The sequence below is a fragment of the Zonotrichia leucophrys genome, chromosome 1 (genome assembly GCF_028769735.1).
Source record: "Zonotrichia leucophrys gambelii isolate GWCS_2022_RI chromosome 1, RI_Zleu_2.0, whole genome shotgun sequence".
In the NCBI taxonomy this organism is placed as follows: domain Eukaryota; kingdom Metazoa; phylum Chordata; class Aves; order Passeriformes; family Passerellidae; genus Zonotrichia; species Zonotrichia leucophrys.
In genome coordinates this window covers 66,561,361-66,589,327 of record NC_088169.1, presented here as the reverse complement: position 1 = coordinate 66,589,327, position 27,967 = coordinate 66,561,361, and the positions used below count along the sequence as shown (strand labels likewise).

Below are 27,967 nucleotides of genomic sequence, written 5' to 3'. Positions count from 1 at the left end.
TGTGACCAGTGAGAAGAAGAGTGCTATAAAAGAGTGGGGTGGCTGGGTGAGTGGGAACTGGAGTTAGTTGGCTGCTGTGAGAAGAAGAAAGAGGCAGTGCTCTGAGGAGATGCCCATGCGAAACACCAAGAAGGTATGACACTTTTGTGATAAGGAGACAGCAGTATGGAATCTCTGCAATAAGATGACGACACTTGCCTAGTTAGGCTGTGCTGGTACTGAAAAATAATTGTGGACTGAGCAAGGACTGATTCCTGGCCAAATGTCTGTCTCCATTTGGCTTGTTTCTATGATTCTTTGGGCTGGGTAGCTTTTTAAGTAGATTTGTCTTGGAGAGTGCTTTTGGAGTAGGACAAAATAGTCAGTGTGAGCTAAAAGGCTGTGAGGGTGTCTGTGCTCAGAGCTTGTGCTTGCGGTCTGCCCCTCTTTTGTCTTAGCAATGTGTCCAGAATGACCAAGTGTCCCTGCCATTGACACCAGTAAATACCTAGTTAAACCATAAAGGAGTCCTCAGACCTTGTTTTTTGATCTTCTTTAATTGGACACAGAAGAGCCTTTCTGGAGCCAAGTGCTGAAAAACCAGGCTCATGATGAAGCATTGAGTTCTGGCAAGAAACAGTCTCCTCCCTCCACCATCTGCAGCCAAGCTGCCTTTTCTGCTTGTTTACTGTTGTTTGTGTTTTGATGTGTAAATTACTTTAAAAAGTAAGAGAGGGCGCTAGACCCCACAGCATTCAACAGATGACGTGAGCTCCTTACAGCAGAGTAATGTAAACTCCCTGCTTGCTTAGGCAGACACTGCAGCGACATGTATCCCAAAACAGAAGAATCCATTTGCAGGGGTTTTTTTCCCTCATAAAGAGAATAGAAATTTCTGAGCATTAATGAAATGCATGGGAAAACAGAGTGCAGATGAGCAGCAGCAATGCTGTTCCTGCATGTGACAAGTGAGCGAGGCACTGAGGTGGCAGAAGCAGCTTCACTCCGGAGCACATCTGCGTAGCACAGGCTTTCCAACAGTGCACCTGTCCCAGTGCAGGGTGTACTGTCGCCTCTGTTTGCTGAGGAGGCACAGTTGGAAAAGGCCTGGAGCCTTCTGCTTTGTTGAACAGAAAGACGCTGTATCCTGATGGTTTCCGAAGAATAGGCCCAGAAGAGGGCACTAGCGTCCTTGGTCTGGGGCTTGGAGGGAAAGCTAACCTCAGCGTTCCCCAAAAGGATCACAGTCCAACAAAGTGTTTGGTCTTGGGATCATTTTTACATGGTTTCCATGCAGACTAGCAATATGCATGATCACTGCATCAACACGGCTTTGTTCAATTAATTTTTTGTGAAATGTAACCGGGTTTTAGCAAAGTTGCAATGTAAGGTTGCCAGCTGTGCTGCCTAGCTCTCACATCTGGTGATCCAAGGATGCTTAGACAAAACAAATTATCTTTTGAGAATATCTCTAGTCTTGTATGCGAAGCTTGACTCTTTGCACTAGTTTATCAAAATTTTTCTCTAAGACTTTTTTTTCTCCCTGGCTATAAAAGCCAGGTTAACTGATGTTGCCTTAAAGCTTGATTCAGAGAGGATAAAAATATGATGGAAAGTGCTTTGCTAATATTCATTATAAGTCTTCTGTGGAAGCAAGTCTGATGTAGGAGTGGCTCCTTATATTGCAGATTGGGCAGATGAAGCATTTCTAATATTACAGATCTTGTATGGTTTATGTACGAAAGAGGGGAAAAAAATAGCTATAATTTAAGTTTGAATGTGTTTCTTTTGCTCATTGAAAATTTGAATGCTGGTTTGTTTTGGTTGGTTTTTTTTAAGTGTAATCTAACTAGATGGAGAATGTTTATGTATGACAATTGTTGCCCAGTTCAGATACTTAAGTGTAATTTTTTCATCTTGGTCATTTTGTCATTGTCCTGTCCCAACATGATCTGAGTTTTACTTTCATGACCTGCTCATCCATTCAAATTTATACTTGTCTTTTTCTACAGCTATTTCTAAAATATATTTGCTCTCATTTTTAATCTGTTAAATAGGAGGCAGAAGCTGCACTATCAGAGTCAGTGGAAAACTTTTATCCGGGGCAGTTTTCTGAGTGCTGCAGTGGTGTCTGACAGTTCAATAAAAAACTTCTCAGTGAAGCTTTTTAAGTCAAAGGGAAATGTTTTCTCCTTGGACAGTTATGTTGCTGAGCTATGACTGAGCCTGTATTCCTTACTCTGTCTGAGCTTTTGCAGGTATTTGTACAGATTTATTTTGAGACACTTGCTGAGCTACATGTCATGTGCACAGAGGTATGGGCTGCCTGAGACACTCCATGGAGGTTGGCTAGAGGAAAAAAAAAATGTTTTGCTCTGCCTAACAGTAGTAGCTTTCAGGAGGTGGTGTTGTCTCTGAATGAAAGAGGTACCAGGGAGAGCAGAGTGTGTTCACATCACACAGGCGTGTCTTCAGTAGGCACTTGGGCACCTGTGAACAAATGCAATTTTCCACACATGCCTGTGCACTGCTAGCTGGACATTGTGCTCCTTCCTCTCTCTCTTTTCTTGTCATTTGGTGACTGCTCACCACTTTCAAATGAAGTGGAAGGATGATGTGGCCCTGCAGAGGCTCCTTTTCCAGCAGGATAACACTCTGCAGGGTTCTTGGCCCAGAGCCAGCAAGTAATAACTATCCCATGGGGCACGATTGGCACACTAGCAGAGCACACCCAGTTTTTAAAGTATCTCCCTGCATCCAGTCTTAAACATGAGGTTGGCTCTTGACCTTCCATTATTTTTCCCATATCACCTGGTGTGAAGACGAGCCCAACAGGGAGTAAACAGCCTCTGACTGCCCTATATTTCTGCAAGTAATCAGTGCAGAAAGCTCTGCTGCAGTTTGCCAGATTTTACCTCACGAAACTTTCTGCAAATGGCTTATTGTTTTAGTGCATGGACTTCAGGCCATCATGACACTCATAGCATAACCACTGCTCGTGTTCCAGATCACTGAGCTGGGCAGTAAGTAAGTGATGTACAAGTGGGTTCTGCTGTTGAATATTGTTCTCTGCTGTATGGGAGCTGCTGATCTCTGTAACTCCCACTAGGGTTAAAGCAAATGCTGACTGCACTTAACTGTGGAAAAATCCTTTATTGTATTTTCAGATGAAACCTCCAGAACCTTTTAAAGCTGAGTTGTAAAGAGTGAAGCTTTTTTTTTTTTAAGCCAAAGAAACAAACACAAAACAAGGTATAGGAAACCCAACACACACGAAATTTAAATTCATTAATCAAAGCACCATAAAGACTATGCTGTCAATATTGTATCAATACTGTACTGAATTGTCTCTAGCACAACAGAACATTAATCAGAATTCCTCCATCTGGAGAAACTTGTGGATGATTTGGGATGGGAAATGCCTCCACAAGGTTGGTTGGGAAGTGTTTGAAAAATAATAGAACATTTGCCAGTTTTCCTGGTATGGTGTGACAGGAGTGATCATTCCTGTAAGGATGCACATGGAGATTGTGGAAATTTCTTTGTGGTAACTCATCTTAAAGGTACTGAAAAAGTCAAGATTGACATTGAGTGTAATAGTATAAAATTCAATGTAACATTAAAGCTAAAGAAAAAAAAGCTCATTACAGTACTGAATGTAGTGAATCCACCTGTCTTTGATCTATAAATTGATAGAGATTAAAGGCTGTCACTAGGTTTTTGTATTCTAACCTTATTGAATGCTCCAACTTCAACTAGTGAAATCTTCGTGGAATCTCACACAGCCATCAAATGGGGCCTGCATTTCATGATTAGAGTTTAGGATAGGAACATATTTTACAAATATTTTTGCCATATTCTGCATCCAGGGATGATGATAATTCTACCTAGACCCCTCCATTTTTTGATACAGAGCTTGGCTCCTAATTTTTTATAAGGAAAGATCTCTTGGCACTGTAGAAAGTCAAGGAAATACATGCAGCTTCCACTGATCATCAGTAAACACTTGGACTGAAGTGAGTGGGTAGTCCTATTGTGGCTGACCCCATTGTGCAGGGGCTGAACAGGATCATGGCTTCTTGTTCAGAGAACATGATTGCACTTTTGCTTAATTGATTGTCTCATTTGTATTTGTTCTGTCTTTAATAAATGCTTCGTAGGATCCTGCTGAGCAGACTGCTTTTCATTTTTTTCAGCAGTGAACCTTTTAAGTTAGTTTGTATGCATAGTCTCAAAGCAGTAGAAGAAAACTCTGTGTGCAATTTGAAATAAGTGTGTGTTAGGATAGTTGTGGGTGATGGTTAATTAGAAGGCTTATTGCAGCTCAGGTTTTGGCAACAAAAAGTGATGAGGTTTTTTGCTTGATATTGAGTCAAAGTGTGTAGAGGCCTTAGCTGATGTTGTCTGTATAGATGCATTGATTTAAGGTCAAAAGCAATTATCAGACTTTCTAATGCCTTTAACCATGTTTGGGTGCTGCTAAATCCCTGTTGAAACCATTCTATTTTTGACTCTTATGTATCTGACTCTAATTTCAAGTCCTTTAATTTTCCTTTCACCAGCTAGGCTAAAGAGCCCTTCACTAATTGCATTTTCTTATGTCAGAATTTAACCACAGCAATTAAGTTACCCTATGTTTTTTTTTCTCTTGTAAATGAAATGGACTGAGTTTTCTATGCTTGGGGTTCTTTTTATGGTAATAAATCATTTCTATGTCTTGTGTGTTTGCAGCAGTCCTCCCCAGTTACTGAACACCCTCTCACAACATGGATATCAGGGGATAGGATGCAGCTCTCATCATGGTCTCATGAAGGCAGTAAGTGTAAGTTGCAGGTCTGCAAGGTCCACAGTCCCAGGGAAAATAATTTCCTAATGAGTACTGAGAGTAACTGCTGGCAGCTTCACACAGCTGAAGATATGGCTCTTGCTGAAGCCTGCTTTTAATGTTTTAATGAAAGCTGATTCACCAATTTTTTCCCAGTGTATAAATCAGAGGCAATCTCTCTTCCTCCTGGCAAGCTATCCAAGTCATCAGTTAGGCAGGATTTGGCCAGATGTCTTCCATGCTGAGAAGCACTGCTAATGTATACTAACTGTAATTATTATGCTAGTATTAAGTATCAACTTCTGGTTTTTATATGAAATCACTGTCACTAAATGACTTCAATCTTTTCCAGTATTTATTTAAATTTCAGAGGTAATAGTATGGATTTTGATCCCTATTTTGTTTTTAGTAGTGCTCACCTCAGTGTTGCTTGGATGGTCAGACATGGCTTGGACTTCTTAACTCTCCTTTTTTCAGAGTGTACCAGAAGCAGATAAATAAGGTAAAGGAGGATAAACAGTTTATGAAGTCAAAACTCTGAAAGGAGCAGGCAACTTAGGGGTAAAGGACACAACAGAGCCTGAGGCATGCAATGATGTCTTCCCCCTAATCTTTCCTGGCAGCATCATGCTGATGCTTTCCATCTGCGGTGGAAGAGGATTGAGTTAGGGAACATCTAATTACATGGCTCTGCTGGGTGTCTGTGGTGAGGAGCTGGCAGCAGGGGGCTGCCCTGTGCAGGACACAGATGGTTCCAGTTGCCCCTGACCCACACACCACAGGGCACAGCTGAGCCCTGCAGCCAACATATTGCTCCTCAGGGCAAGTGGATATGAGAAAGGAGGAAAACACCTGAGGGAAGACTCAGGCTGGAGGCAAAGGATTCCTCTGCAGCACTGGGAAAGGGTCCCACAGCAGAGCAGAGGGAAGCATGGGGGAGGTAGAGTGTCACAGGCAAGCCATTACAGACTGACTGCATCTCTGTGCACTGCAGTCTGGAGGGAGGCCAGGCCTTGGGAATAAGGAAAGAAAAGCTGTTTTAAAGTTTGCCTCTTTCTTTCCGACTAATCAATTTTCAGGAGTTGAATGACTAAGAAGTCTAGGACTTTTGCAATTTTAGAGACTCACACTCCCAAGTTATTTAGACACTTTAAAACTGTCAGAATCAGTGGTAATACTTGTCCAAGTTTCACTGAGCAGCTTGTTTTCATTTTGAAGTGCAGTAAGAAGATGATTAACTGAGTCACTCATCTCTGATTTATTTTATCTGATTGCACTGCTAATATAGCAATGGGTAGTTGTAAACCATAGTAATGTTTCTTTGACATTATTTAGGGAAAGCTTATCAGTATTGCAGGAATTGAAGTGTTGTAAGGCACCAAGAGCAGAGATGTGGCTGTCTGGATCCTCAGGTTTTGGATTTTCAAAGCAGTGGCAGGCTCCACCTCTAGCATATAAGGGGGACATATGTTGCAATTTTTTTTGGTCATCTGACATTTTGCAAAACATTCTATTATTAATCTTGGTTATGGCAGTAACCTAAAATGGTTTTTGCATTTGAAATTACTATGTAAACATATTTACTTAAACTTTCATAGGAACCAATGCTGTAAAAATGTCTCAGCAGCAATCCAACAAGAAGGCTGTATTCTGTTCACTCCAGGGCTGGCAGTTCTGCATATTTACATATTGCCTCTGCCTTAATAATTCTAGGCATAATTGATTTCCATTTCTGGAAAAGACTGCATATTGCATTAGATGTGTTGAGCAGATGAGCAGCTGCAGCTGTATGCTTTTTTTGCCCTTTCATGTATTTTACGGGTAATGGCTTAAAGTCCACATTGACATTACCTAAGTGCAGTAGCTTTATGCATTTTTTTATATTTTTTTTAATCTTTCCAGAGATTTTGCACAGTTGTTTTGCAAAATGCTGTGTTTATGACTTCCTAGGAACAGATGCAGTGCTTACTGACTAAAAGGAGCCTGGGAGTTAGGTTTTGAGTTGCCTTGAGGCAGAAATGTGAGGTAGGGTTTTCAAAGGCACTCAGTGTTGAGCTAATCTATATTCCCATTGGAGTAGGTGGGAGTGTCAGAACTTCTAGGCCTGCTTGAAGGAATGATGTGGGGAATCATTTCCTTAGTTTCTCTGCCTGCAAAAATGAAGGTAATAATAATCCCTCAGCCATGTCAGTTGATGTTTAGTAAGAGGAACAAAAAAGCATGTTAAAGTGTCATATAGCAGGAAAGCTTGTGTGTTTGTGACTCAGAGTTTTCTGGTTTGGTGTTTGAATGGCCTAATTTTGCCTCCCTTCTTCTGCAAAAAAAACCAAACCAAAAACGGCAACAGAGTAACTGAGCAGGCATCTGGGATTGGTGACATCTGTTCAGAGAAGGGATCTGGTCAAGAACAAAGACAACTAGTACCAGCAATAGATGAGGTGCAGGGATAGGTGGTTGTTTGGAACTTGCCAAGAACGAGGGATTGTGAAGCTAGAAGGAGGGAATATGGGGAGGATAAGTCTGACTCTCATTAAATAATCTGTGTAATCTTCCCTTCTCCAGAAGCCTTTACTCGTGTGAGTTAGAGCATTTGAAACGGCTTGCACAACCAGGAGAAGAATAAAGCAGTGAGGGAGGAGGAGGGAAAAAAACAAAAACAAAACAAAAACCAAACTAAGAAACAAAGTAAAACCTTATAAGTCTTTGGGGCTTGATGCCAGCCCTACCAGGAGTAAGGCTCCTCCGGAGGAAAAGAGGAGATTTAAAATACTTTGTTTCTAGTCTGTCATACAGCACTGTTTTGCCCTGGGGCATCTCTGGATAAAAGCTGTGGGTCAGAGATATCTGCTGTTGATGGTTTACATGCTCAGGAGTGCCTGGATTCAATTGTGTTCCTACTAGGGCAGGTTAAGCCTCTTCAGTTTTTCATGGTAATTGTGACAAATGGGAATCCAGGGGCTCAGCTCTTTATGTCTGAAAATCAAGCTTTCTGTGTGGGTGGTTGATAAATAGAAGTCCTGAAGCTGAGAATGTTGCCTTCAGCTCTTCTGTGACTTTGGCTTTTTTTTAACCTGTAAAGGTAAATCTATTTCAACATAGCTTTCTGAAGATATTCTGAGCATTTTTCCTGAACAATTAGCAGGTGTTAAAATGTATATGATATAAGAAAACAATATGTTAGTTGTAAGACTATAAACATGAAAATATTTCTGTGTGCCTAAAAGAAAGAAAAACCAATTTAGCCACCACTGGGGCTGGGAAGGCAGAAATGTTTAATGTCCTTTCTGCTTTAACCTTCACCCTTTTGTGGTTTTAGTTAAATATTGTTAGTGACAACATGATGAGAAGTGATGAGAGCTATGATAGATATAACATTGAAAGAGTGAGTCATTGGCAATCCCCTTCCATGACTGGAAGGGAAGTATGTTTAAGAAAATTGTTAAAAGAAAATTTAGGTTTGTGCAGGTGTCTTGTTTTAATATGCCATTTTGATTTTTATTTTCTTTTAAATTTTTTAAGAGAGGCTTTTGTCTATGATGACACCTAAGGGAAATATGGGTGTCTGTTAAGCAATACAGGTAAGGATTCTGCTGCCTCAGAAATAGGAAGGGCAGATAAGTGCATGAGAAGATGCAATAGTATGATTTTTATGAAACACTGTAGAACTGGTAGGGCAGAACTCATGTGACATTGTTTTTTTACACATTTTCCCAGGATATGAGTAAAAATATGGCTCTTTACCTACCACTTCTGCCTAATCAGGATATAGCTGGAGGGCTTGCTGACTATCCAATCGATTGTTTTTGCTCATGTTGGTGCTCATTAAAACATGGTTTGGAAATGCTGCTGATGCAAGAGAAGAGAATAAAAGCTAGCTCATGCTCTCATGGCTCTGTGGACTCAGCACTCTTCTGTGTATTCATACTGTCTTTGATGCAGCTGCAGATAGCCCTCAGCAACATAATAGATAAAATGAATATTAGCCATAGGGACTTGTCCCAGTTGTACTCGTACATCAAATGCTCCATATTAAAATTATATTAATAATGAAATTATGGTAGGTAAACACGGGCATCTGACAAAGGTTATGCCTTAATGCTTATGGAGATCAGTATCAAGTGGAAATTAAAATGCTGATATGAAATCACTGTTTAAAAGGGCAGGTGGTTTGTCTTTGTACTTTTTCAGGGAAGAATGTGATCTGTCCTTCAATAAACATAACTGTGTACCACCTGGTGCCTTGCTTTTCTGTACTGGCAGCAGTGATAACATATCTCCGAGGCTTTTGACACATGAAAGGTCCAAAACCAGCTAAGATGTGCTTTCTTGGAAGCATCAGTAGGGTACAATATTTAGAATTATGCATTCCCCTCACTTTTTTAAAGAGGAAATGGCAGAAAAGGAGAATCTAACAGTAGGACTTTTGACTTCAAGACTGCTCAGCTGAAGCCTTTTCCATATGGAGAAAGAATGCAGAAAAATAATTCTGAATTTCCATAGTAGAATAGAGATGACAGATTTCTCTGCCAGAGTAACTCGGTGTCTATTCCAACCTGTAGCATGCAGTGGTCAGCCATGAGGGCCCAGCTGTCTGCTCAGAACTTCATTCCACCTGTTTTTGAAAATCATTTAGGGCAGAAATGGCACAATCTCTCTGGGCAACCTCTTCCACTGTTCACAATCCTCACAGGGCAGAAGTTTATAGAGCAAGCTTGAGTATCCTTTTTTCAACCGATGACTGTATCTTGTCTTCCCAAAATGCAGCATTGTGAAGAGCCCAGCTGTGTTCCCTTTGATAAGGTCCTCACAGATATTGCACAGCCCTTTTTCTCCCTGACTTCCATTAGTATTTTTTTTTCACTTTTATCTCATATCTGTCCTTGAGTGTCGGGACATTATTAACACATCCATTTTCACAGGTAGACAACAAATCTCAGCCAAGTAAATTTGTTAGCTAGTTTGTATGTCCTGTTGATCTGACAGTAAGGTCTAACTCATCTCCAGATTTAGACCCATAAGTTTAGGTTTCCTCATTGTGCCTGCTTTCACTAGAAGTGTGAAAGCTCCCATTATACTCAGAGAAGCTGAAGTCAAAGCTGCCATCAGAATGAAGAGGTCATTTGTGTCACATCTTGGTCTGCTTGGCTGTCTTGTTCTTGGGATTCTACTGGCTATAGTGGCCCTGGCTCCCACACACACTCTTGTACTGCAGAGACCTGAATTCCACAAGGAGAAAATGGCTAGAAGTGAGCAGCAGAGCATCATTTGAACATCTCCAATGGATCTCAAGTGTGTGCTGCACATCCTACACTCTAGAAGAGATGTTCTGTTTTGGAGGAGCTGTGTGACTTTGTTCTGTGAATATCAGAGAATATCAGTTTGTTGGGGGCAGCTTAGAGAATGGTGAGCATGTTTCTTTGTGTACAGAGCTTTGTTTGACAGTTCTGTAACACATTCTCTGTGGTTTCCTGTTCAGTGGTTTTGGTACTAAACACTGTGATTTATTATCTTAAGTAATTGAGATAACTTTGAATAAGTTTGAATAACTTTGACAGCCTCCTTTCGGACTGAGATGTGGATATGACAGTGAATTCAATATTGAGTAAAATTAATGCCTGTTACAGTGGTAACAGCACATGAAAGTAGAGTGACAGTTATAATAATTTGACACTTCTAAGGAAAGAGTAGTTGCTCTGATCATGAAAAGCCTTAGAAATTCTAATTCCTTTTGTGGTTACTGCGATGAGAGTACACTATTGAATACATGAAGTGAAAAAATACTGACAAAGATGCAAAATATCCTTGCTGTTCAGAGGATTCTGCTTTGTGGCATTTATCTGTACATTGGTGTCTCCCTGTTCTCAGGCTCATCAGATTACATTCCCCAGGACTTGTCTAATGTTTTGGATAATATCCCAAGGAGACTCTGTCTTTCAGGATAAGGATTTTTGTTTAATCAGGCCAGGAAAATGACAAATGATCAACTGGAAATGAATACAGAATGACACTGGGCTTTGCTAGTGGTCAGTGAAATGATTGCTGTTTGGAAAACCTCTGGTTTTGGAGTTTAGATGGTTCTAAATTACTTTTTAAATTACTTTTAAAAGAAAGCTATATGGAGTCAGTTAGTCTACTGCAGGTGTGGGGAGAGAAGACAAAATTTCGTTTTACCTATTTATTGCTCCAGGAAGAAAAGGATAGCAGAATTATGAAAAATTGAGAATAAGAAAATACTTAAATCTTTAATATGAGAATACTTAAAACTATAAAATTTTAATAATCAAACCTAGTAATTCTATCATTTCTTCATTACTTCTAAAAGACCCATGCTTCTTATTTTGTTTCTACTTCCACTTCTTGTCCTAAATGACAAATATTCTGAAGCAAAAAAGCCAAAAAATATTGCAGTCTTAATATGCGTAAGGTTAGATATCTTCAATGCGCTTTGTGCTGCAGTGATTTCATCTATGTACAGCTCTGGTTGTTCACATTCAACAATCTACAAGATTGAAATCCAGTGAGCAAGAAAGGGTTAGTAGGATGGCAAATCCTTTCTGATGAATCTGTATTCCAAAAGGAAAGCAAACCCAACTTTTCTAGTTTATCCCAGACTGGTATTCTACTCTACAGATACAATATTTGTTCTTGTATGATTATTAGGAGGGAAATATGCCTCTCTAAGTAAGTTTATACTCATTCTAGTCATTGTGGACGTGAAATTCTGAACCTGTGTTCCAGCAGGAAAAGACCTACATTCATGGGGTGTACTTGTTAGTCCTTCAATCTGTCCAACAACAGGAAGAGTGTATTAGGTGGCAGTCTTGTATTTTATTCTATTTCAGAATATTTTTATCTCTCTTTTACCCTTTTTTACTCTGGAGGGCAATGATTTTCCTACCCCTACATTAAAGCTCTTCTAAAGTATAACAAGCCCCTGGATTTATCTGTGGCTCGGGCAAAGACAGAGCTGGAGGGTTAGTGGCCGGCTGATGGATAGTAGATGAGAATTGATGGAGAGGAAACTATGGCAAAGCATCTTGAAACCTTGAATTTTCTCTTTTTTCCCCCCTTCTTCATTAGTGGTAGCCAAAGCCCTTGTTGATGAATCACACTCATGGACCTATGTGGAAGCCCAGAGGCACTCTGCTCAGAGAGGAGGAAATCCCTGCAGGGTTTCCCATTAACATCAATAGGAGAGCAATTATAAGGCCTTCCCACAAGGAAAGGGCTCCATTAACCCCTGCATTTGGGAAGGGCATCGACTCCCACTTAATTTATTGTCTGCCAAAGAGTTAAAACAACAGGGTAGCCTGAGTTTGGAATTTTTCTCAGAGCTTCTGGCTCTGAAACATAAAACAGTGAATTTCTGAAGTTCTTCCGTTGTTCCACTGCTGCCTTTCAGGATCGATCATTACCATGGGCATGTGCAGCTGAGGAAGATGGGCTACTGAATTTTGTTTTTGAGCAGCTTATATGCCACTAAGATTTATATAAGGCTGTGACATTTATAGCGCTCTTCTTCAAAGGCTGAAGCTTGTTCTAGAATATTTTCCAAGTTTTTCTTCCTTTTTAAACTATACTAAACCCAGTATTTTCTATTTACTAATTTCATCAAGCTCAGTTTTTGACTGAGAAAAACAGAAACGGAATTAAAAGCAACTATCTTGTGTCCTCTTTTCTTTAAACAAACTAATAGGATATGTAGTGTAACTAGCCCAGGCATCAGGTACCTGAAACAGAATGTTTTTTGTGATGTCAGGTAAAGTCAGAAAATAAGTTTATTAATGAAAAGTATGAGTAATTAACTATTCTGCTCTAAATGTATATTGCTTTATATAGGTTGCATAGGGAGAGTGGCCATCTTGTGGGTACCTCCTTTGGGATTGAAATAATGGTTGGATTGTCTGATATTCTGGAAGGGGAGTGTGCATCTCTTGTGTTTTGTGTTTAGTACAGATCTAGAAATAGATTGGGTTAGTTTTAACTATAAGATTTTAATGTTATATTTATATCTACTCATGATTTCTTATGTGTTTTGAAATCTAAAGGTTTACAGCTCACAGTCCTTCTAAAGTAATTTATTCTTCCCTTCTCCTCACTCCTATTTTACATGAGGAAATTTTCCTTATCGAATTATAGAGATTATTCTATCTAGGTGAAAATTGCTGCAGTAGATAAATGTATTTTAAATTCATATATTTGTGTCTGAAATTCTGTTTTCATTTATTTTGAAATTGTAAGGACTTTAAAGTGGTTAGCAGGGAAGTATTGTGTTTTCAAGCAAAAGTAAAACAAAAGTCATATCTACCCTTTGTATGCAAAAACTTTTCCATCAGTCAAGATACTCAGTATACACTTATATGACAAGATCCTTCAGAATTATTTTGCATTTACAGCAGAATTTATTCACAGGTAAAAGTCCACCAACATACTTTCTTTTTTAATAATCAAAAATTCTGGCAACTTTGTAATTTTTTCACTTGGCTTTGGGATACTTTTTCTGTTTGTCCAAGTAATTCACCTTATATACACAGGCTAATGATTAATTTATTGTCTTGGGGATTTTGCAGACCAGATCTTGGATTTTAATCCTACTTGATCAGACAAGAAATATATCTGTACTCCCATGTGGAGTGCAGTAGATAAGTCCCCTCCCTTTCTATTTGATTACATTTAAACTTACTACTTCTGCTTTATTTTTTTATCAAATGGCTTGGATGTCCTATGCAAAATAAAAAAAATTTAAAGTTTGTGCTTATTATCTGCTAATATGAAAAGCACACCATTATCAATTTGTCTTATATTTCTTAGGCCAGTAACATTATAATTTTTGTCAAGAGGGGATGAGCAGTCCTTACGAGGAACAAGTCTCAGAGCCCTGAGGCTTATTTGCAGTGTGTTGTAGCCACACAAGCATGCAGGCTCAGTCCTACCCTCACGGTAAGCAGCAGTGAATTTTGGTCTTGGAAAATGCACTGGAGAAACAGATCCTTTGTGGCAAACCAGGCCTCTCTGAGAGGAAATGAATACAAGCATCATTGTATGATAAGCCAAACCATGCCTCTGCAATAATATCCCCCATGGCACTGACCCCTTCAGCAAGGTCTCGACAAGCCAGTTTCCCCAGGGTAACTGGTAAAACTTTTTCTCAACCATGTTCAGTGATCTTTCTTCTGGCACCCTGCATATTTTTTCCCTACCGGGTGTGTCAACAGGGCTTTGTCCCTGGTGAGATTTTTATATGAACCCAAGATCCTCCAAAATCTAAACTTCTGTACAAATATTCCTCTAATGCGTAATAAATCTATATATAGGCACAGTATACAGGCCTTTTTTTCATTACATTTTTTTCATTAGGCAGTAAAGCTTTTGCAGTACTAAGGGAGAATTAATTAATTGGATCTTTAACTTATATGTCTTGTCAAAACCAGCTGCCTGAGCTTGGACTGCCTACAGTCCATGGGGGAAAAAGGTACCTTCAAAAGATGTTATCCCCTGTGCCCCACACACCCACCTGAAAAGGAGATGAATGACTCTTCCAAGGCACCAATTTCTTTCTGTTGATGCTACTGGAAGCTTAACTTCCACATCTAACCTTAAACATCCACAGTGATCCCAGAAACATTTTCCTTCACTTTCATTAGCATCATAGGTGGTATTGATGATGCAATTGCTGCAGAAAAAAATATGCAGAATAGGAAAATGATAAAAGGGCATGGGGGGAAAAAAGCAATGTGACAATTTTTCTGCAGAAAATAAACAAAATGTGAAGTCAAACAGAGAATACAAATATCAGTGGTCCTAAAAGGCATTAATTTTTTTTGCTGAATGAGGTGGCAGGGCACAGAATAAATAGTAATATTTAGTCATTGTTTTAGGGTACTTTCTATCTTTCAGCTCTTCTCATGTCTTCCATTGATACCCTTAGGATATATTGTGGTTTGGTCTCAAGACTGAGGAGCTCCACATTCTTAAGTATCTTTCTTCTTTGGTAACTTGGATGTCTCTTTTCTATCTTCCCTAGAATTCTTTTATCTCCTTGCTGTCATCTCCAAAGACTGCATGTGATTCCCCAGTTTCTGTCTCTGATCTTCTCTTAGTTTTGTAACTGTGCTTACTGAAAGTATTAAAAGCCACCTGCACTGATTAAAGTGACCCTGTTTCTCTTTACTCTCATAGCCCATCCTTGCTCATAGTTTTTGAGAAAATAAATTTAATTATTCTGCTAGAAAGCAAGCCTCTGGAGTGCTCTTAGAGGTCTGTAAGGCATCAGGGTACCTCACCTTCATACAACCATTTCCAATTGATCATCCAGTGCAATGCACGCGGGGAATTGACGTAGCCTGACTCAAAATAGGCCTTCACAGAGCCAGGCTACTCTGTTCATGTCACAGAGGGGAGTGTGTGCTTTGCTGACCATTGTATATGTCTGATGGAAGATGGGGAAAGTGAAAAGAATATTTCTCCCCTTAATTACTCAGTGTATTTCTAACCCCCAGCACAGCTGAGGGGGACATGGCATTTTAGACCCTAGATTCTCAATAGTTTGGAAAATTATACTTGAACTGAAAAATTATACTTGTTGTCCTGTGTCAGTGATGTTCTAAGGAGGAAAAAGCTTTTGTTCACAGGCTGTGTCAGTACTTCAGCCATCTCCTGCGGTGTGTGGTGGAGCTGTCCCACACCTCCCACCACACTCATCAGCACTGCTGCCTGCCTTAGTGCAACCAGTGTTCTTCCTCCTACCTGCCTGAGACACCGATTTTTGCAGCTCTTCACACTTCAAAAAAACCACTCTGGTAGCTCAAGGAAAGGTTTAATTACAAGTTTGGATTATTTTGCTTTTTTGACATCTTTATATTTTTAGGATCATTAATATACTTTAGTACCTGAAGTCTTTGTTCTTTATAACTGCTGGGCAGGCAGTGCCAGACTGCAGAAACAGTTTCTCTGCCTTCCTCATTTATGTGAAAAGAAAGAAATGTTTCTTTCCAGTGTGCCAGGGTGGGTTCCAGTAGAATATCCCAAGCATCTCCTCAACTGGCTTTGCAAGTTGCTTTTCTGGGCCTGCCTAGTCTCATAACATGTTATTCATAGATCTTTAATTGGCGACTATGATGTTACCAATGATAAGAGTTGCTCTTCTCTCTGACTCTCTGAATCCGAGAGGGTTCATGGAAACCACAACTCACATCTAGAATGTGAGCAAAAGATGTCATTTATTGATACAAAAGAAGCAATTAAAAGATGCTAACAAGTTAATTATATAGCCACTTCTGATACTGAGAGCCCCAAAGTGATAGCATTTTATAGAAGATATTTCCTCCCATAAGTATCTCTATGTTTGGATTTTTCTTCTGCAGATTTTCCCCCGCACCTTTTTGGATATTAATCTCAATTCAGAAACTTAGAACAACCACAACTAATAATCTAAAGGTAAGCCATTTTTACATTTTTTCCATTAGTTCTGACTCTAGATAATTTTGGTGTGTATGTGAGGGAGACAGAACAAAACGCAGGCTCGCTAGTATTTTAATACTGTGACCTGAGGGGTCAATACTGTGCAATGAGGTGTCCTGAGGGGACACCTCATTGCAGTCTATGGCTTCCTTGTGAGGGGAAGAGGCGAGGCAGGCACTGATCTCTTCTCTGTGGTGAACAGTGACAGGACCCCAAGGAATGGCCTGGAAGCTGTGTCAGAAGGTTTAGGTTGCATATTAGGAAAAGGTTCGTCACCCAGAGGGTGATTTGGCATTGGAACAGGCTCCCCAGCAGAACTGATCACAGCCCCAGCCTGACAGAGTTCAAGTGTTTGGACAATGCTTTTGGGCACATGGTGTGACTCTTGGGGTTGTACTGTGCAGGGACAGGAGTTGAATTTGCTGGTCATTGAGTTTCTCTTCCAACTCAGGATAGTCTATGGTTCTATGACCTCAGAACTGCCTTGGCTGTATTTTTGTATTTTGTAATATGTAAGGCTTTAAAATTTAAACCTTAATACTTAAGAAAATTATCTCTACGTTAAAAATGGATTACAGTTAGCAGTAAAATTCCTTGAAATTGCAGGTTATGCTGGGATAGCCCAAACCTCAAAGGTCTTTCATGAACCAATTGTCAGTGACCTAACAGAAGTGTTACCTCTCATGAGCGCAATCCTTGGGGTGTGTTGTTGCGACAGTTAACTGACAACTAGAAAAAAAAATTGTGCACAGAACTATCTCCACTTAGTCTTTTAAATAGCATAAATTAATTTTCTATTAAAATTTGTTTAACTGAAACTTATAAATTTTGCTTAGGGGAAAAAAATGTGCATATTTTAGACCAGATTCTTAAAAGTAGTCAGTTACTGGAACAACAAGGAAAATCTGGCTCTCAGTCCATGTTTTTCTGTGGAAATGCAAAATGTAATTTATGTTCAGTTCATATCCGCATAATTACACATACCCTCAAGGAATGAGTTATAGTAAGTTCCAATTTTGCATATTAATTTCTTAAATAAAACATTTAATCATAAAGTTGAGAAAAAAGTAACCTTTAATCAACATTAAAGTGGGAGCTTTAGAAAAGGGACAGGAAGGTGTATTGTCACTGATCACCTGCAGAGCCATTCATGTTTGGTTCAGTCTTTCCTTGTCTCCTTGGGAATAACCAAGAGTAGTTCCCATCTCATGGTGTTTGCTTCCATACATGAAGTGAACTTGTGTCTCAGGCCATCACCTTTTCTTCAGCTGTGACCTGGCAGCTTCAGAGGATAGACAGAACCATGGCTGGCTGCAGAAATAACAGGGCTAGCTAGAGGAACTGGTATTTCTACCAGGGAAGGAAGCCTCACCTGTGTGAGGACGGCTTGTTCCATAAAACTTCCCTTCCTCTGATGAGCTAGAGAGCTCCAGTTCTCACCTTACACCAGCAGTCTTCCCACATCAGCTCTGCATTGGGATTTACTTTGTCTGCGATGTCATGCTTATAGTCATGGATATAAGATAACCTCCAACAACCACACCATTGTTTTTGCCTGTGGCTGGTGGTATTGACAGGTAAATGCTGTTTGCTCTTGTCTATATCTGCAGAACCATAATGGCCTGTCCCACGAGTGTGCTTGTCAGAACCCTGCAGGCTTGTCAGTGTCACCCCTGGTGTCCCAGAGCAATGAGGCTTTGCACAGTTTATGTGTGGAGGGGCAGCCTGTGCCTTTGGTCGAGCCTGACCCACATGGTTGAAGGCAGCTCTCTCACATACAGTTCTCTCTAACATGTCTTGCTAAATTCCTGGCTGGGTAGAGGAGAGAAAGTCTATGTGCCTTGACTGTGAGAAAGGCTGCCATCAGCCCTCTGGCAAAATTGCTTCTGTGATGGGCCAGAGACACTTTTTGATGTCTGTGCCTTTTACACAAATCACACTCTGGGTTCTTTAAGATATAAAAACTTTGCTTGGTATTTTATGAATCATGCTACTTAAATGTATTAAATGCTATCAAACACTTTCCATCATCAAAGAAGCACAGCATTATCTTTTGATCTTCAGAAATAACAGATCTAAGGAGAAGTAAAAGAAATGTATTTTCTTCATTGCTGAGCCAACTGAAGTACCCTTTAAAGGCTTTAGAGCTGCAAGTAGTAGTCGTAGAAATTTTTTCTTCTGTCATCTTGCAATGTGGATATATCACATAAATTCAGATGAGGTCAGTGAAGTTAAGACACAGTTAATGAATATGAGACAGATATCAGAGAATCACTTACACTGGAAAAAATCCTTAATATCATCAATGTTATGCTGCATGTTCTCCAGTCCTCAGAGTTACTTTCGATACCTTTGCCTCAAATGAGGAAAAGTCAAATTTTGAAAAATTAGGTTAGCTGAAGTATAAAAGTGGCTTTTAACCTGTGCCCTTTCTGCTGTACAACTGAAATGAAGTGGCATTCATGTAATTTTAAAATCATTTCATTTTGATATATGGGTAAAATGAGCTGAAACGTGCAAGTACATTTTCTTCTGTAGCATTCTGGAAAATAAGCTATTGCAGTCAGTTATTTTCTGGAGCATAAAATAATTCTTATTATGTTGAGTTACTGACTTGAGGCTGAATTAGTCTGCTTGGCAGAATTAAACATTGATTCTTGGACTAACTTTCACTTTACTGTGTGAATATGTGATAGCAGAGAGAATAGTCTATACTGATGCAGTGTGCACACTGGCTTCCTCTCTCTTTGCCTCTGTAAAGCTTGGAAAAGCTTTGAACTGAGGCCACAAGGGGGCTAGAAGCAATTAAGAGGCAAGTCCCATGATCAGAGGCAGCAGATAGAAGTCATGTGCAGTCCAGACATTTGTTATATAAGTATGAAGACTGGGGAAAAGTCCTGTGGCTTATGTTCTTTTGTGATATTGGAAGCCCTTTGGGGAGCTCTTCTCAGTTATCAGTCACAGTTTTTCCTCTTTACAGAAGGGAGGATAATTCTTCCTAAGAAACACATGGGATTGTTGCAGTGGCACTCTGAAGTCTGGACACTGCTCTTGGACTAAAACTGGGCTTCTCACCTTCCTTGCTATATTCTGGAATTGGAAGATGTTAAAACACACCAGGGTTCTGTTATGTGGCCTCTAAGAGTAGGTTAAAAGAGACAAACTCACAATTGCTTTAGTAAGATGTAAGACTTGCTGAAATGTTCCCAAGCGTTGTATGGCTCATGAAAGAGTTTGTTTTAGAAGAAATACTTTTCTCCTTCAGTGAAGACACTATTTTCAGAACTCTTAAAAAAATTAATTAATACTAAAAGTTTTCATGACTGGACATTGTCCAAGGAAAGCTGAATGGCAAAAATTGATGTTTAGACAAAAAGCAAAGATTAAATTTATTCTCATTAAAAAAAGAGTTGTCAGTTGTAAGATTAAAAAGATGTCTCTTCACCTGTCAAAGTGGATTGTCTCTTTAGATACAAAGACTCAAATCAAGGCCATGTTCCTTCATTGTAAGAAAGATATGAATAAAGTACCTAGTATTCTCTTTCAGTTCCTGTGCTTCTGTAATGCCAATAATGGTAGGAATGTTCCTACATTAGGGCATGAGGGATTTAAATCTATAAATAACTTGAGTGAATAAATTGACTTCTTATCCCTCAAATGACCAAATTGATTTTTTTACAATGTACAAAGAGAGAAGGTGCCATTAATATTGAAGGGCAATATGTCTGAATGGTTCTCCTGTGATTCTTCAAGAAAAGGCAGCCTTTCTCTGAAGCTAGTTAATATCTGTTGAACACTTCAGACACTTTACAGCCTTTATGTGCTAAGGTTAGTGGTAAGGGCAAAAACAACAGTCAGTATACTTGGTAGGTTATATAAAATGCATTTATTTTTGTAAGAAAGTCAGAGCCTCACACTGCCAACATTTTAATGAAATATCACAGTTACTTTAACAAAAAACCCCAGTGATCTGTTCTGTAATATGAACTAGAAACTGATGAAATGAAGAATGAGGTGGAATGTCTTCAGCACAAAAAGTGTTTTCATATACTTAAATGTAAAACAGTGTGGTTTATTCATCCATTTCTCTGCCTGTATAAAAACATGACAGAAGACCACCCCAGGGACCTGGGTTTTGTGCCCCCTGTTCTGTTCCATATACACAGGCTGATGGTAACCTTGAGATGTAGTTTCTGGAGGACAGTTTCAAGATCAAATTTTCCAATTCAGCCTCTCTAACTGGAGCCTTAGCTGATATTACTTGACTTTCAGGGTTTTTTTATACAGGGTCTTGCCAGCCACTGCTTTGGTATGAAAGGAGCTTAAAAGAAAGCTGAGTACTGTATTCTATTTTGAAGCCACCTGTGTGTATGAACAGGTAATTCTGCATGTACACTAAAAGGGATAACTGGAATCTGTTGGAGAGGTAAACAGCCTTGCTCTGCCTGATGCCTGGGCAGCGTAGACACCTCCTGCTTGAAGCACTGAGGACATCAGTCCTCTCTGCAACCTGCAAGACTCCCATTTCCAGGACTGGGCAGGACCTCAGCACTTATCAGCTTTCCCATGCTGCACAGCAGCCTCTGCTCCAAAATCAAGACTTTTGTTTCCATGGAGACTAAATCCCAGTATCAAATAGGCAACTGTGAATAAAGGCAGCACAACAATGCTGACTCAGCTTAATTTGCAGGTTGCCTCTCGCTATATTGTTTCTGAGGCTTGTTTGAACTATTCTAATTTTCTATCAACAAGCTAGAAATATCTGAACCCTTCCTTCTGTAAATGAAGTGCACAGCTAAACAAGCTGAAAAGAAATATGTTGACCAATGAAACCTTGCGATAAGAGTGGGGATCAATTTTGTAGGATTTCATCCATATCCCTGAACTTCATGAAATACCATGCCTGTTGATGATTTCACTTCAGCAAAGATGATTTTTCTTCCTTTTTAACTATTCATCCCAGGTCTCTCTTACCTTCCCCTGAATGTTCGGGCCTCCTCCTAGATGCTCTCTCTTGATTTTGAAATAAATGTGAGAGTAGTTTAGGCATGATTGTCCTCTGCACTGCGACTCATTTCCTCTCAGATTATTTTCTGGAGGTTGAAAATTTTTGTAATTTTTTAGCTCTTTCACTTGCATTACATTTCATTCTCTCTTGCAGATTGTTTACAAGACTTTCTTTAATATTCGTTCTTTTCTCAAAAACATCGAAAGAAGCGAGAGAAGTGGAATGTTTAGGGACAACAAGAACATGCTCTCGGAGAAAATGAGGTGGAGTGCAAAGTGTCAAAACATGCTAAAACGAAGTTGAAATATGCTGCAAAAGCAGGGGAAAAAGTCAATGAGGAAAACACAACATGGAGAAAAGATAAGAGAGACATGACATGGATACTGAAAAAAAAAAAGTTTGCCTAAATTAGGGCCATCAAAATGCAGGCAGGCCATATACCATCAAGTGCAGCACATGCAGCAAAGCTTGCCCAAAATGGATCCCCACTGAAGGCCAAAACAGAAAAGAAGGACTTGCAAACATGGTGGAATGGAGATACCATCAAAGGAATTGCAATTGGAAGAGAAAAAAAGAAAATTTGGGAAATTTAGTGATGATAGAAAATGGACCGGGATTACATCAGGTGCAGTGCAAAGGACAAAAACATGCCAAAGTTAGGCTAAAGGATGTTGCAAAAGCAGGGGGAAAAGCCCAGGAAGAAGACACAACTTGGAGGGGAGGATAGGAGCGAATTGGCATGGATACTTAAACAAAACAAAAAATCTTCAACAAAGTGAAAGGCATTAACAATCATGGCATGATATCAAGTGCAGGCACATGCACCAAAGATTTCTCTATTGGTCCCCATGGAAATGGCAATTTCATTTCCTTTCGGGAAGGGAAAAGGAATCTTGCGACTTCAATGGGGACCAATAGAGGAATCTTTGGTGCATGTCCCTGCACCTGATGGCATGCCATGCCTTTTGATGGCTTTGACTTTGGGAAGGATTTTTTTCTTTTTTTTGTATTTTTTTTTTATGTATTCATGCCATGTCCTTTGTATCTTCCCCCTAAGTTGTGTCTTCCTATTGGACTTTTCCCCCTGATTTAGAAATATCTGTGAGCTTAATTTTGGAATAGTTTGGTCCTTTGCACTGCACCTGATATAATCCTGGGTCATGTACTTCTAGTCACCAAATTTCCCAATTTTTTTTTTCTCCTCCAATTGCAATTCCTTTGTTGTTGTCTCCATTCCAGCGTGTTTGTAAGTACTTCTTTTTTGTTTTGGCCTTCAGTGTGGATCCATTTTGGGCAAGCTTTACTGCATGTGCCTGTACTTGATGGCATATGGCCTGCCTGCATCTTGATGGCTTTGACTTTGGAAAGATTTTTGTATTTTTTTTTTTTCTTTTGGTATCCATGCCATGTCCCTCATATCTTCCCCTCCAAGTTGTGTCTTCCTCCTTGAATATTTCCCCTGCTTTTGCAACATCTGTGAGCTTAGTTTTGGTCCTTTGCAATGCAGCTCATTTCCTCATGGCCTATTATTTGAAGACACTAAAAGTCCCCATATTCTGGTTTTTTTGAGGTTTTTTGCAATTGCATTTCATTTGATCCTATCTCCTTTCCAGAGTGTTTGTAAGCCTTTCTTTTGGGGTTCGCAAGATTCCTTTTTCCTTCCCGAAAGGAAATTTCATTTCCTTTCGGGAAGGGAAAAGGAATCTTGCGATTTCAATGGGGACCAATAGAGGAATCTTTGGTGCATGTCCCTGCACCTGATGGCATGCCATGCCTTTTGATGGATTTGACTGTGGGAACGATTTTTTCCTTTTTTTTTGGTTTTTTTTTATGTATCCATGCCATGTCCCTCATATCTTACCCCGAAGTTGTGTCTTCCAATTTGACTTTTCCCCCTGATTTAGAAACATCTGTGAGCTTAATTTTGGCATAGTTTGGTCCTTTGCACTGCACCTGATATAATCCCGTGTCATGTACTTGTAGTCACCAAATTGAAAATTGAAATACAATTGGAAAAAACCAGAAAATCGGGAGATATGATTGTCTTCAAAAAATTTGCAGTGAGGAAATGAGCTGCATTGCAATGGAACAAAACATGCTAAAACAAAACTCAGAGATGTTGCAAAAGCAGGGGAAAAAGTCAAGGAGGAAGACAACGCTTGGAGCGCAAAATATGAGGGACATTGCATGGATACTTAAAAAAAAATTCTTTACCCTAAGTTAAAAAAAAAAACAAAAGTGAGGAAATGCACTGCATTTCAAAGGACCAAAAGATGCTAAAACTGAACTCAGAGATGTTGGAAAAGCAAGCGAAAAATTCAAGGAGGAAGACAAAACTTGGAGGGCAAGATATAAGGGACATGACATGGATACTTAACAGCAAAAGAAAAAAGGAAAAAAATCTTTCCTTAACTCAAAACCATCAAAAGGCATGGCATGCCATCAAGGGCAGGGACATGCACCAAAGATTGCTCTATTTGTCCCCATTGAAATTGCAAGATTCCTTTTCCCTTCCCAAAAGAAAATGAAATTTCCTTTCAGGAAGGGTAAAGGAATCTTGCAAAAGACCGGCTTACAAACACTCTGGAAAGGAGATAGGATCAAATTAAATACAATTGGAAAAAAAAAAGTCGGGAGATTTAGTGTCTTCAAAAAATAGGCAGTGAGATAAGGAGCTGCACTGCAATGGAGCAAAACATGCTAAAACTAAACTCAGAGATGCTGTAAAAGCCGGGGAGAAAGTAAGGAGGAAGACAACACCTCGAGGGCAAGATATGAGGGACATGGCATGCATACTTAAAAAAACCAAAAAAACCTCTTTAACCTAAGTCAAAAAAAACAAAAGTGATGAAATGAGCTGAATGGCAAAGGACCAAAATATGCCAAAACTAAACTCACAGAAGATGCAAAAGCCAGGGAATAAGTCAAGGAGGAAGACAAAACTTGGAGGGAAAGATATGAGGGACATGGCATGGATACTTATAAACAAAAAAAAAAAAAAAAGAAAAAAAAAATCTTTGCTTAAGTCAAAGCCAGCAAAAGGCATGGCATGCCATCAAGGGCAGGGACATTCACCAAAGATTTCTCTATTGGTCCTCATTGAAATCACAAGATTCCTTTTCCCTTCCCGAAAGGAAATTTCAGTTCCTTTCGGGAAGGGAAAAGGAATCTTGCGAGCCTGAAAAGAAAGGCTTACAAACACTCTGGAAAGTAGATTGCATCAAGGAATTGCAGCTGAAATATAGCCAAAATACCCGAAAATTGCAATGTTTAGCTACTATCAGAAAATGATGTGGGAGGAAATGAGCTGCAGTGCAAAGGACCAAAAACTGCCAAAACTAAGCTCACAGAGGATTCAAAATCAGGAGAAAAAATCAAGGAAGAAGGCCCAAATTTAGGGGAAGATATGAGAGGCCTGGTATGGATACTGAAATTTAAAAAAATATTCATTGCCTAAGTGAAGTCTATCAAAACACAGGCGATGCCATCAAGTGCAGGGTCATGGGCCAAAGCTTGCCAAAATTCAACCCTATTGAAATCCTGGTAACAGAAAAGAAGGACTTACAAATACCCCAGAATGGAGGCACGTCAAATGAAATGCAATTGAAGAAAATAAAAAGTAAATTGCAAAATTTCCTTTCAAGAAGAAAATTAGTTTTGCGATTTCAGTGAGGACCACTTGGGCAATCTTTGGTCCATATCTCTGCATTTCATGGTATTTCATGCCTCTTGATGGCTTTCACATTGCCATGTCTTTTTTCTTTTCTCTATTCATGCCATATCACTCATATCTTTCCGTCAATGTTCTGTCTTTCTCCTTGATTTTGTCTCCTGCCTTTGCAACATCTTTGAGCTTAGTTTTGGAATGTTTTGGTCCTTTTCACTGCACCTTGTTTCCTCCCAGGCCATTTTCTGGTAGTCACTAAATTTCCCAATTTTCTGTTTTTTTCCTAGGTTTTTTTGGGGGGTTTTTTTGTTTGTTTGTTTGGGGGTTTTTTTGTTTGGTTGTTTTTTTTTTTTTTTTATTGCATTTCATTTGATGCTATCTCCTTTCCAGAGTGTTTGTTAGGTTTTTTTTTCTGTTTTGCAAGATTTAATTTCCCGTCCCGTATTTTTTAAATGAAATATGTTTGTACTCTGCCATTTCTTTTACATGGACTTGCATAGTGTTGCACAGAGACCCAGCCATGAGTGTACTACTCTTAAATAACTGAAATGCACTATGAAATACCAGTGGAGGTCTTGAAGTAATTATACCCAGTAAACCCCTCCAATTAAGCTGTTACTTTCTACCAGGGACAACAGGCCAGATTCTGTATCCACAGTAATCCCACACAGCATGTTAGAGACAGATCGATTTATGCCTCTGCAAGAGATACCAGAATTGATATTATTAATTTCCTTTTATGGTTTTAGTTCACCAGAAATCTGAAAAATACTTGTCAAAATTATTTATATGGTAAACTGAGGTAAGATGAATAAAAATTTATTTTACAGATCGAAACCTTTTAAAGGGCATTCACCAACAACTTGTTTTTTTCCTACTGGACAGAGGCATCACTGCTGCAGCGGATTTGTTGGATTCTATTATGTTCTTTGCCGAACTGAAATCCCTGTAGTTAGACATTTAAAAATCTGGGCTATGGCCTTTTTTAACTTACTGTCACAAGGAAAATGAAAAAACATAAAAGCTTCAACCCTCACCTTTAGAGCATGTTGAGGGTGGCAGCCCACAGCGTAGACCCATTGCATTTTATTTATGTGCAGCACAATCCTTTAATTCCTGACCACTCATCATAGCCATTACAGTTAATAAAATATATATATAACCAGATGAGACATATGGAGGAAGAATGAGAAGAATAGCAAATTTAAACCCATACAAAAACTATACAAGCTTAGTAAAACCTATTTAATAGCACTCTACACAATGGAAGATCTTCCCAAGACCCTAGAGAACAGAGAATGTTTGCAGTTTTGCTAAGGTGGTTCATACTCACAAATAATGTTTTTATGCAATGCTGAGTCACACAGGACAGACTGGGAAGCTGAAGCTTCACAAGCGAGTTATTATGTTGGGTAGTTACAATGAATCCACAAACATTGGGTCTTCTACTGAGATTATAAAACTCCTCTTAGCTACATGCAAAATTCACATCCTTTTATCCCACTGAGATTTATGAAGATTAGGGTCTTTTAATTCCCTCTTTGGTGGCTTTTCAATGTCCTTAAATCTATCTCTAGGGTTCTCATGCTATGGCCAGTTGTACCAGGGAGATTCTATTGTGTTTTGTAATAAAGAATATTAAACATATAATAAAATTAAATATATAATAACATTTTAATAAAACAGAAATAAATAAACTGGAAGTAAAAGAAAAAATCCATCTACTGTACCATCTTTTTATTTAAAGTTTGGGGCAGATGCTAAAACTGAAGTCCTGAAGGATCTACAGGAACAGCTGGCATCATTATCATGATACTGTATTGCCATAGCCCACAGAGCTGTGAGTGCACATCTTAACCTGGCACTAGTTAAAAGCTTCTCCCAATATTGTATTACATGTAAAAAAAAAAAAAAAATACTGATTTTTACTTTACAGTCCCACAGAGGTGTTGTGGTTAAATACCTAGTAGTGATATGAAGGGTTTTGTGGATATTACTAGTGTAAGGGATCAGCTCAGAGTTTAACTGTAAGGTCTCTAGGAATATATTTATGCAGGAGTGCTGCTGCATCAGCCCTAGTGATATATCACAGCCATTGGCCTGCCATGCTCGCTCTCAATTACGTTTCTGTAGCAGCACTGGAAGCTTATGTCCCTTCTTCAGCTGTCAGCTGGGGGTTCACAGTGGTCTGGTGTCTCAGTGGAATATGCTCAAGTTTCTATTAGTTTGCCATTTATGTTTTACATTAACAATTATAAATTTGGTTCAAGATTCTCTTTTTTCCATGAAGAATCAGTAACATTCACTGAGAGAATTATATGGTCCCATCTCTAAAATATTATAGCTGTTTTGCAGTAATTTCAGGTGTTTGGGAAAATACCTTTTGTTGACATTAACACCTACGACTTTAGGTCATTTTTTCCACATACTTTTCCTATTGCAGGGAACCTGCAAGATCATGCAGAAGATCAATTCCATTCTATTCAATTTCCAAAATGCTCTTTTCTGTCCTATAGAAAATCAGATGAGAACTTAAATACTTTTCTTGCTTTCTCTCCAGATTCACATGCTGTCAGAATCAGCGCACCTGACACAATCACAGCACACTCATCCATGACAAAAAATTTGGATGATCTTCACACGGTGGAGCGGGGCAGTGGCTGATCTCCAGTGATGTTAACATTGAACAGTCTGCAAAGCCTGGTAAAGGGATTTAATCTACTGTGACACCTATATTAAAATGCTAGTTACAGTGACAGAATAAAAATAAAAATATTTACCATGCAGGTTTATAAAATGGTGCTCTCCTATCTTTTGACAATAACTTTATTCAGAGTGGCATTAGAGTCTATGAAGCTTATAATCTCCAGTTCTACAAATGAGTACTTAATATTTTCTGTTCCATCTTTCAGCATATATGTGCTTTACATTACAAGAATGACGGGATCTGGTTATTTTAGCCCATGAAGCCACTTGCTTCCAACTGCATCCTCACCTTTGAATTAGATATCCAAATTTGAATTGGATA

At 39.2% G+C, this 27,967-nt stretch overlaps 1 long non-coding RNA gene across 1 annotated transcript; it reads left to right on the top strand.

Annotated features, from left to right (window-relative positions):
• The first annotated feature begins 13 nt into the window (after positions 1 to 13).
• Positions 14 to 27,736, top strand: LOC135455694 (uncharacterized). Its single transcript, XR_010442377.1, has 3 exons — positions 14 to 133; positions 16,168 to 16,240; positions 27,500 to 27,736. It is a non-coding gene; the product is annotated as an uncharacterized LOC135455694 (long non-coding RNA).
• The last annotated feature ends 231 nt before the right edge of the window (positions 27,737 to 27,967 follow it).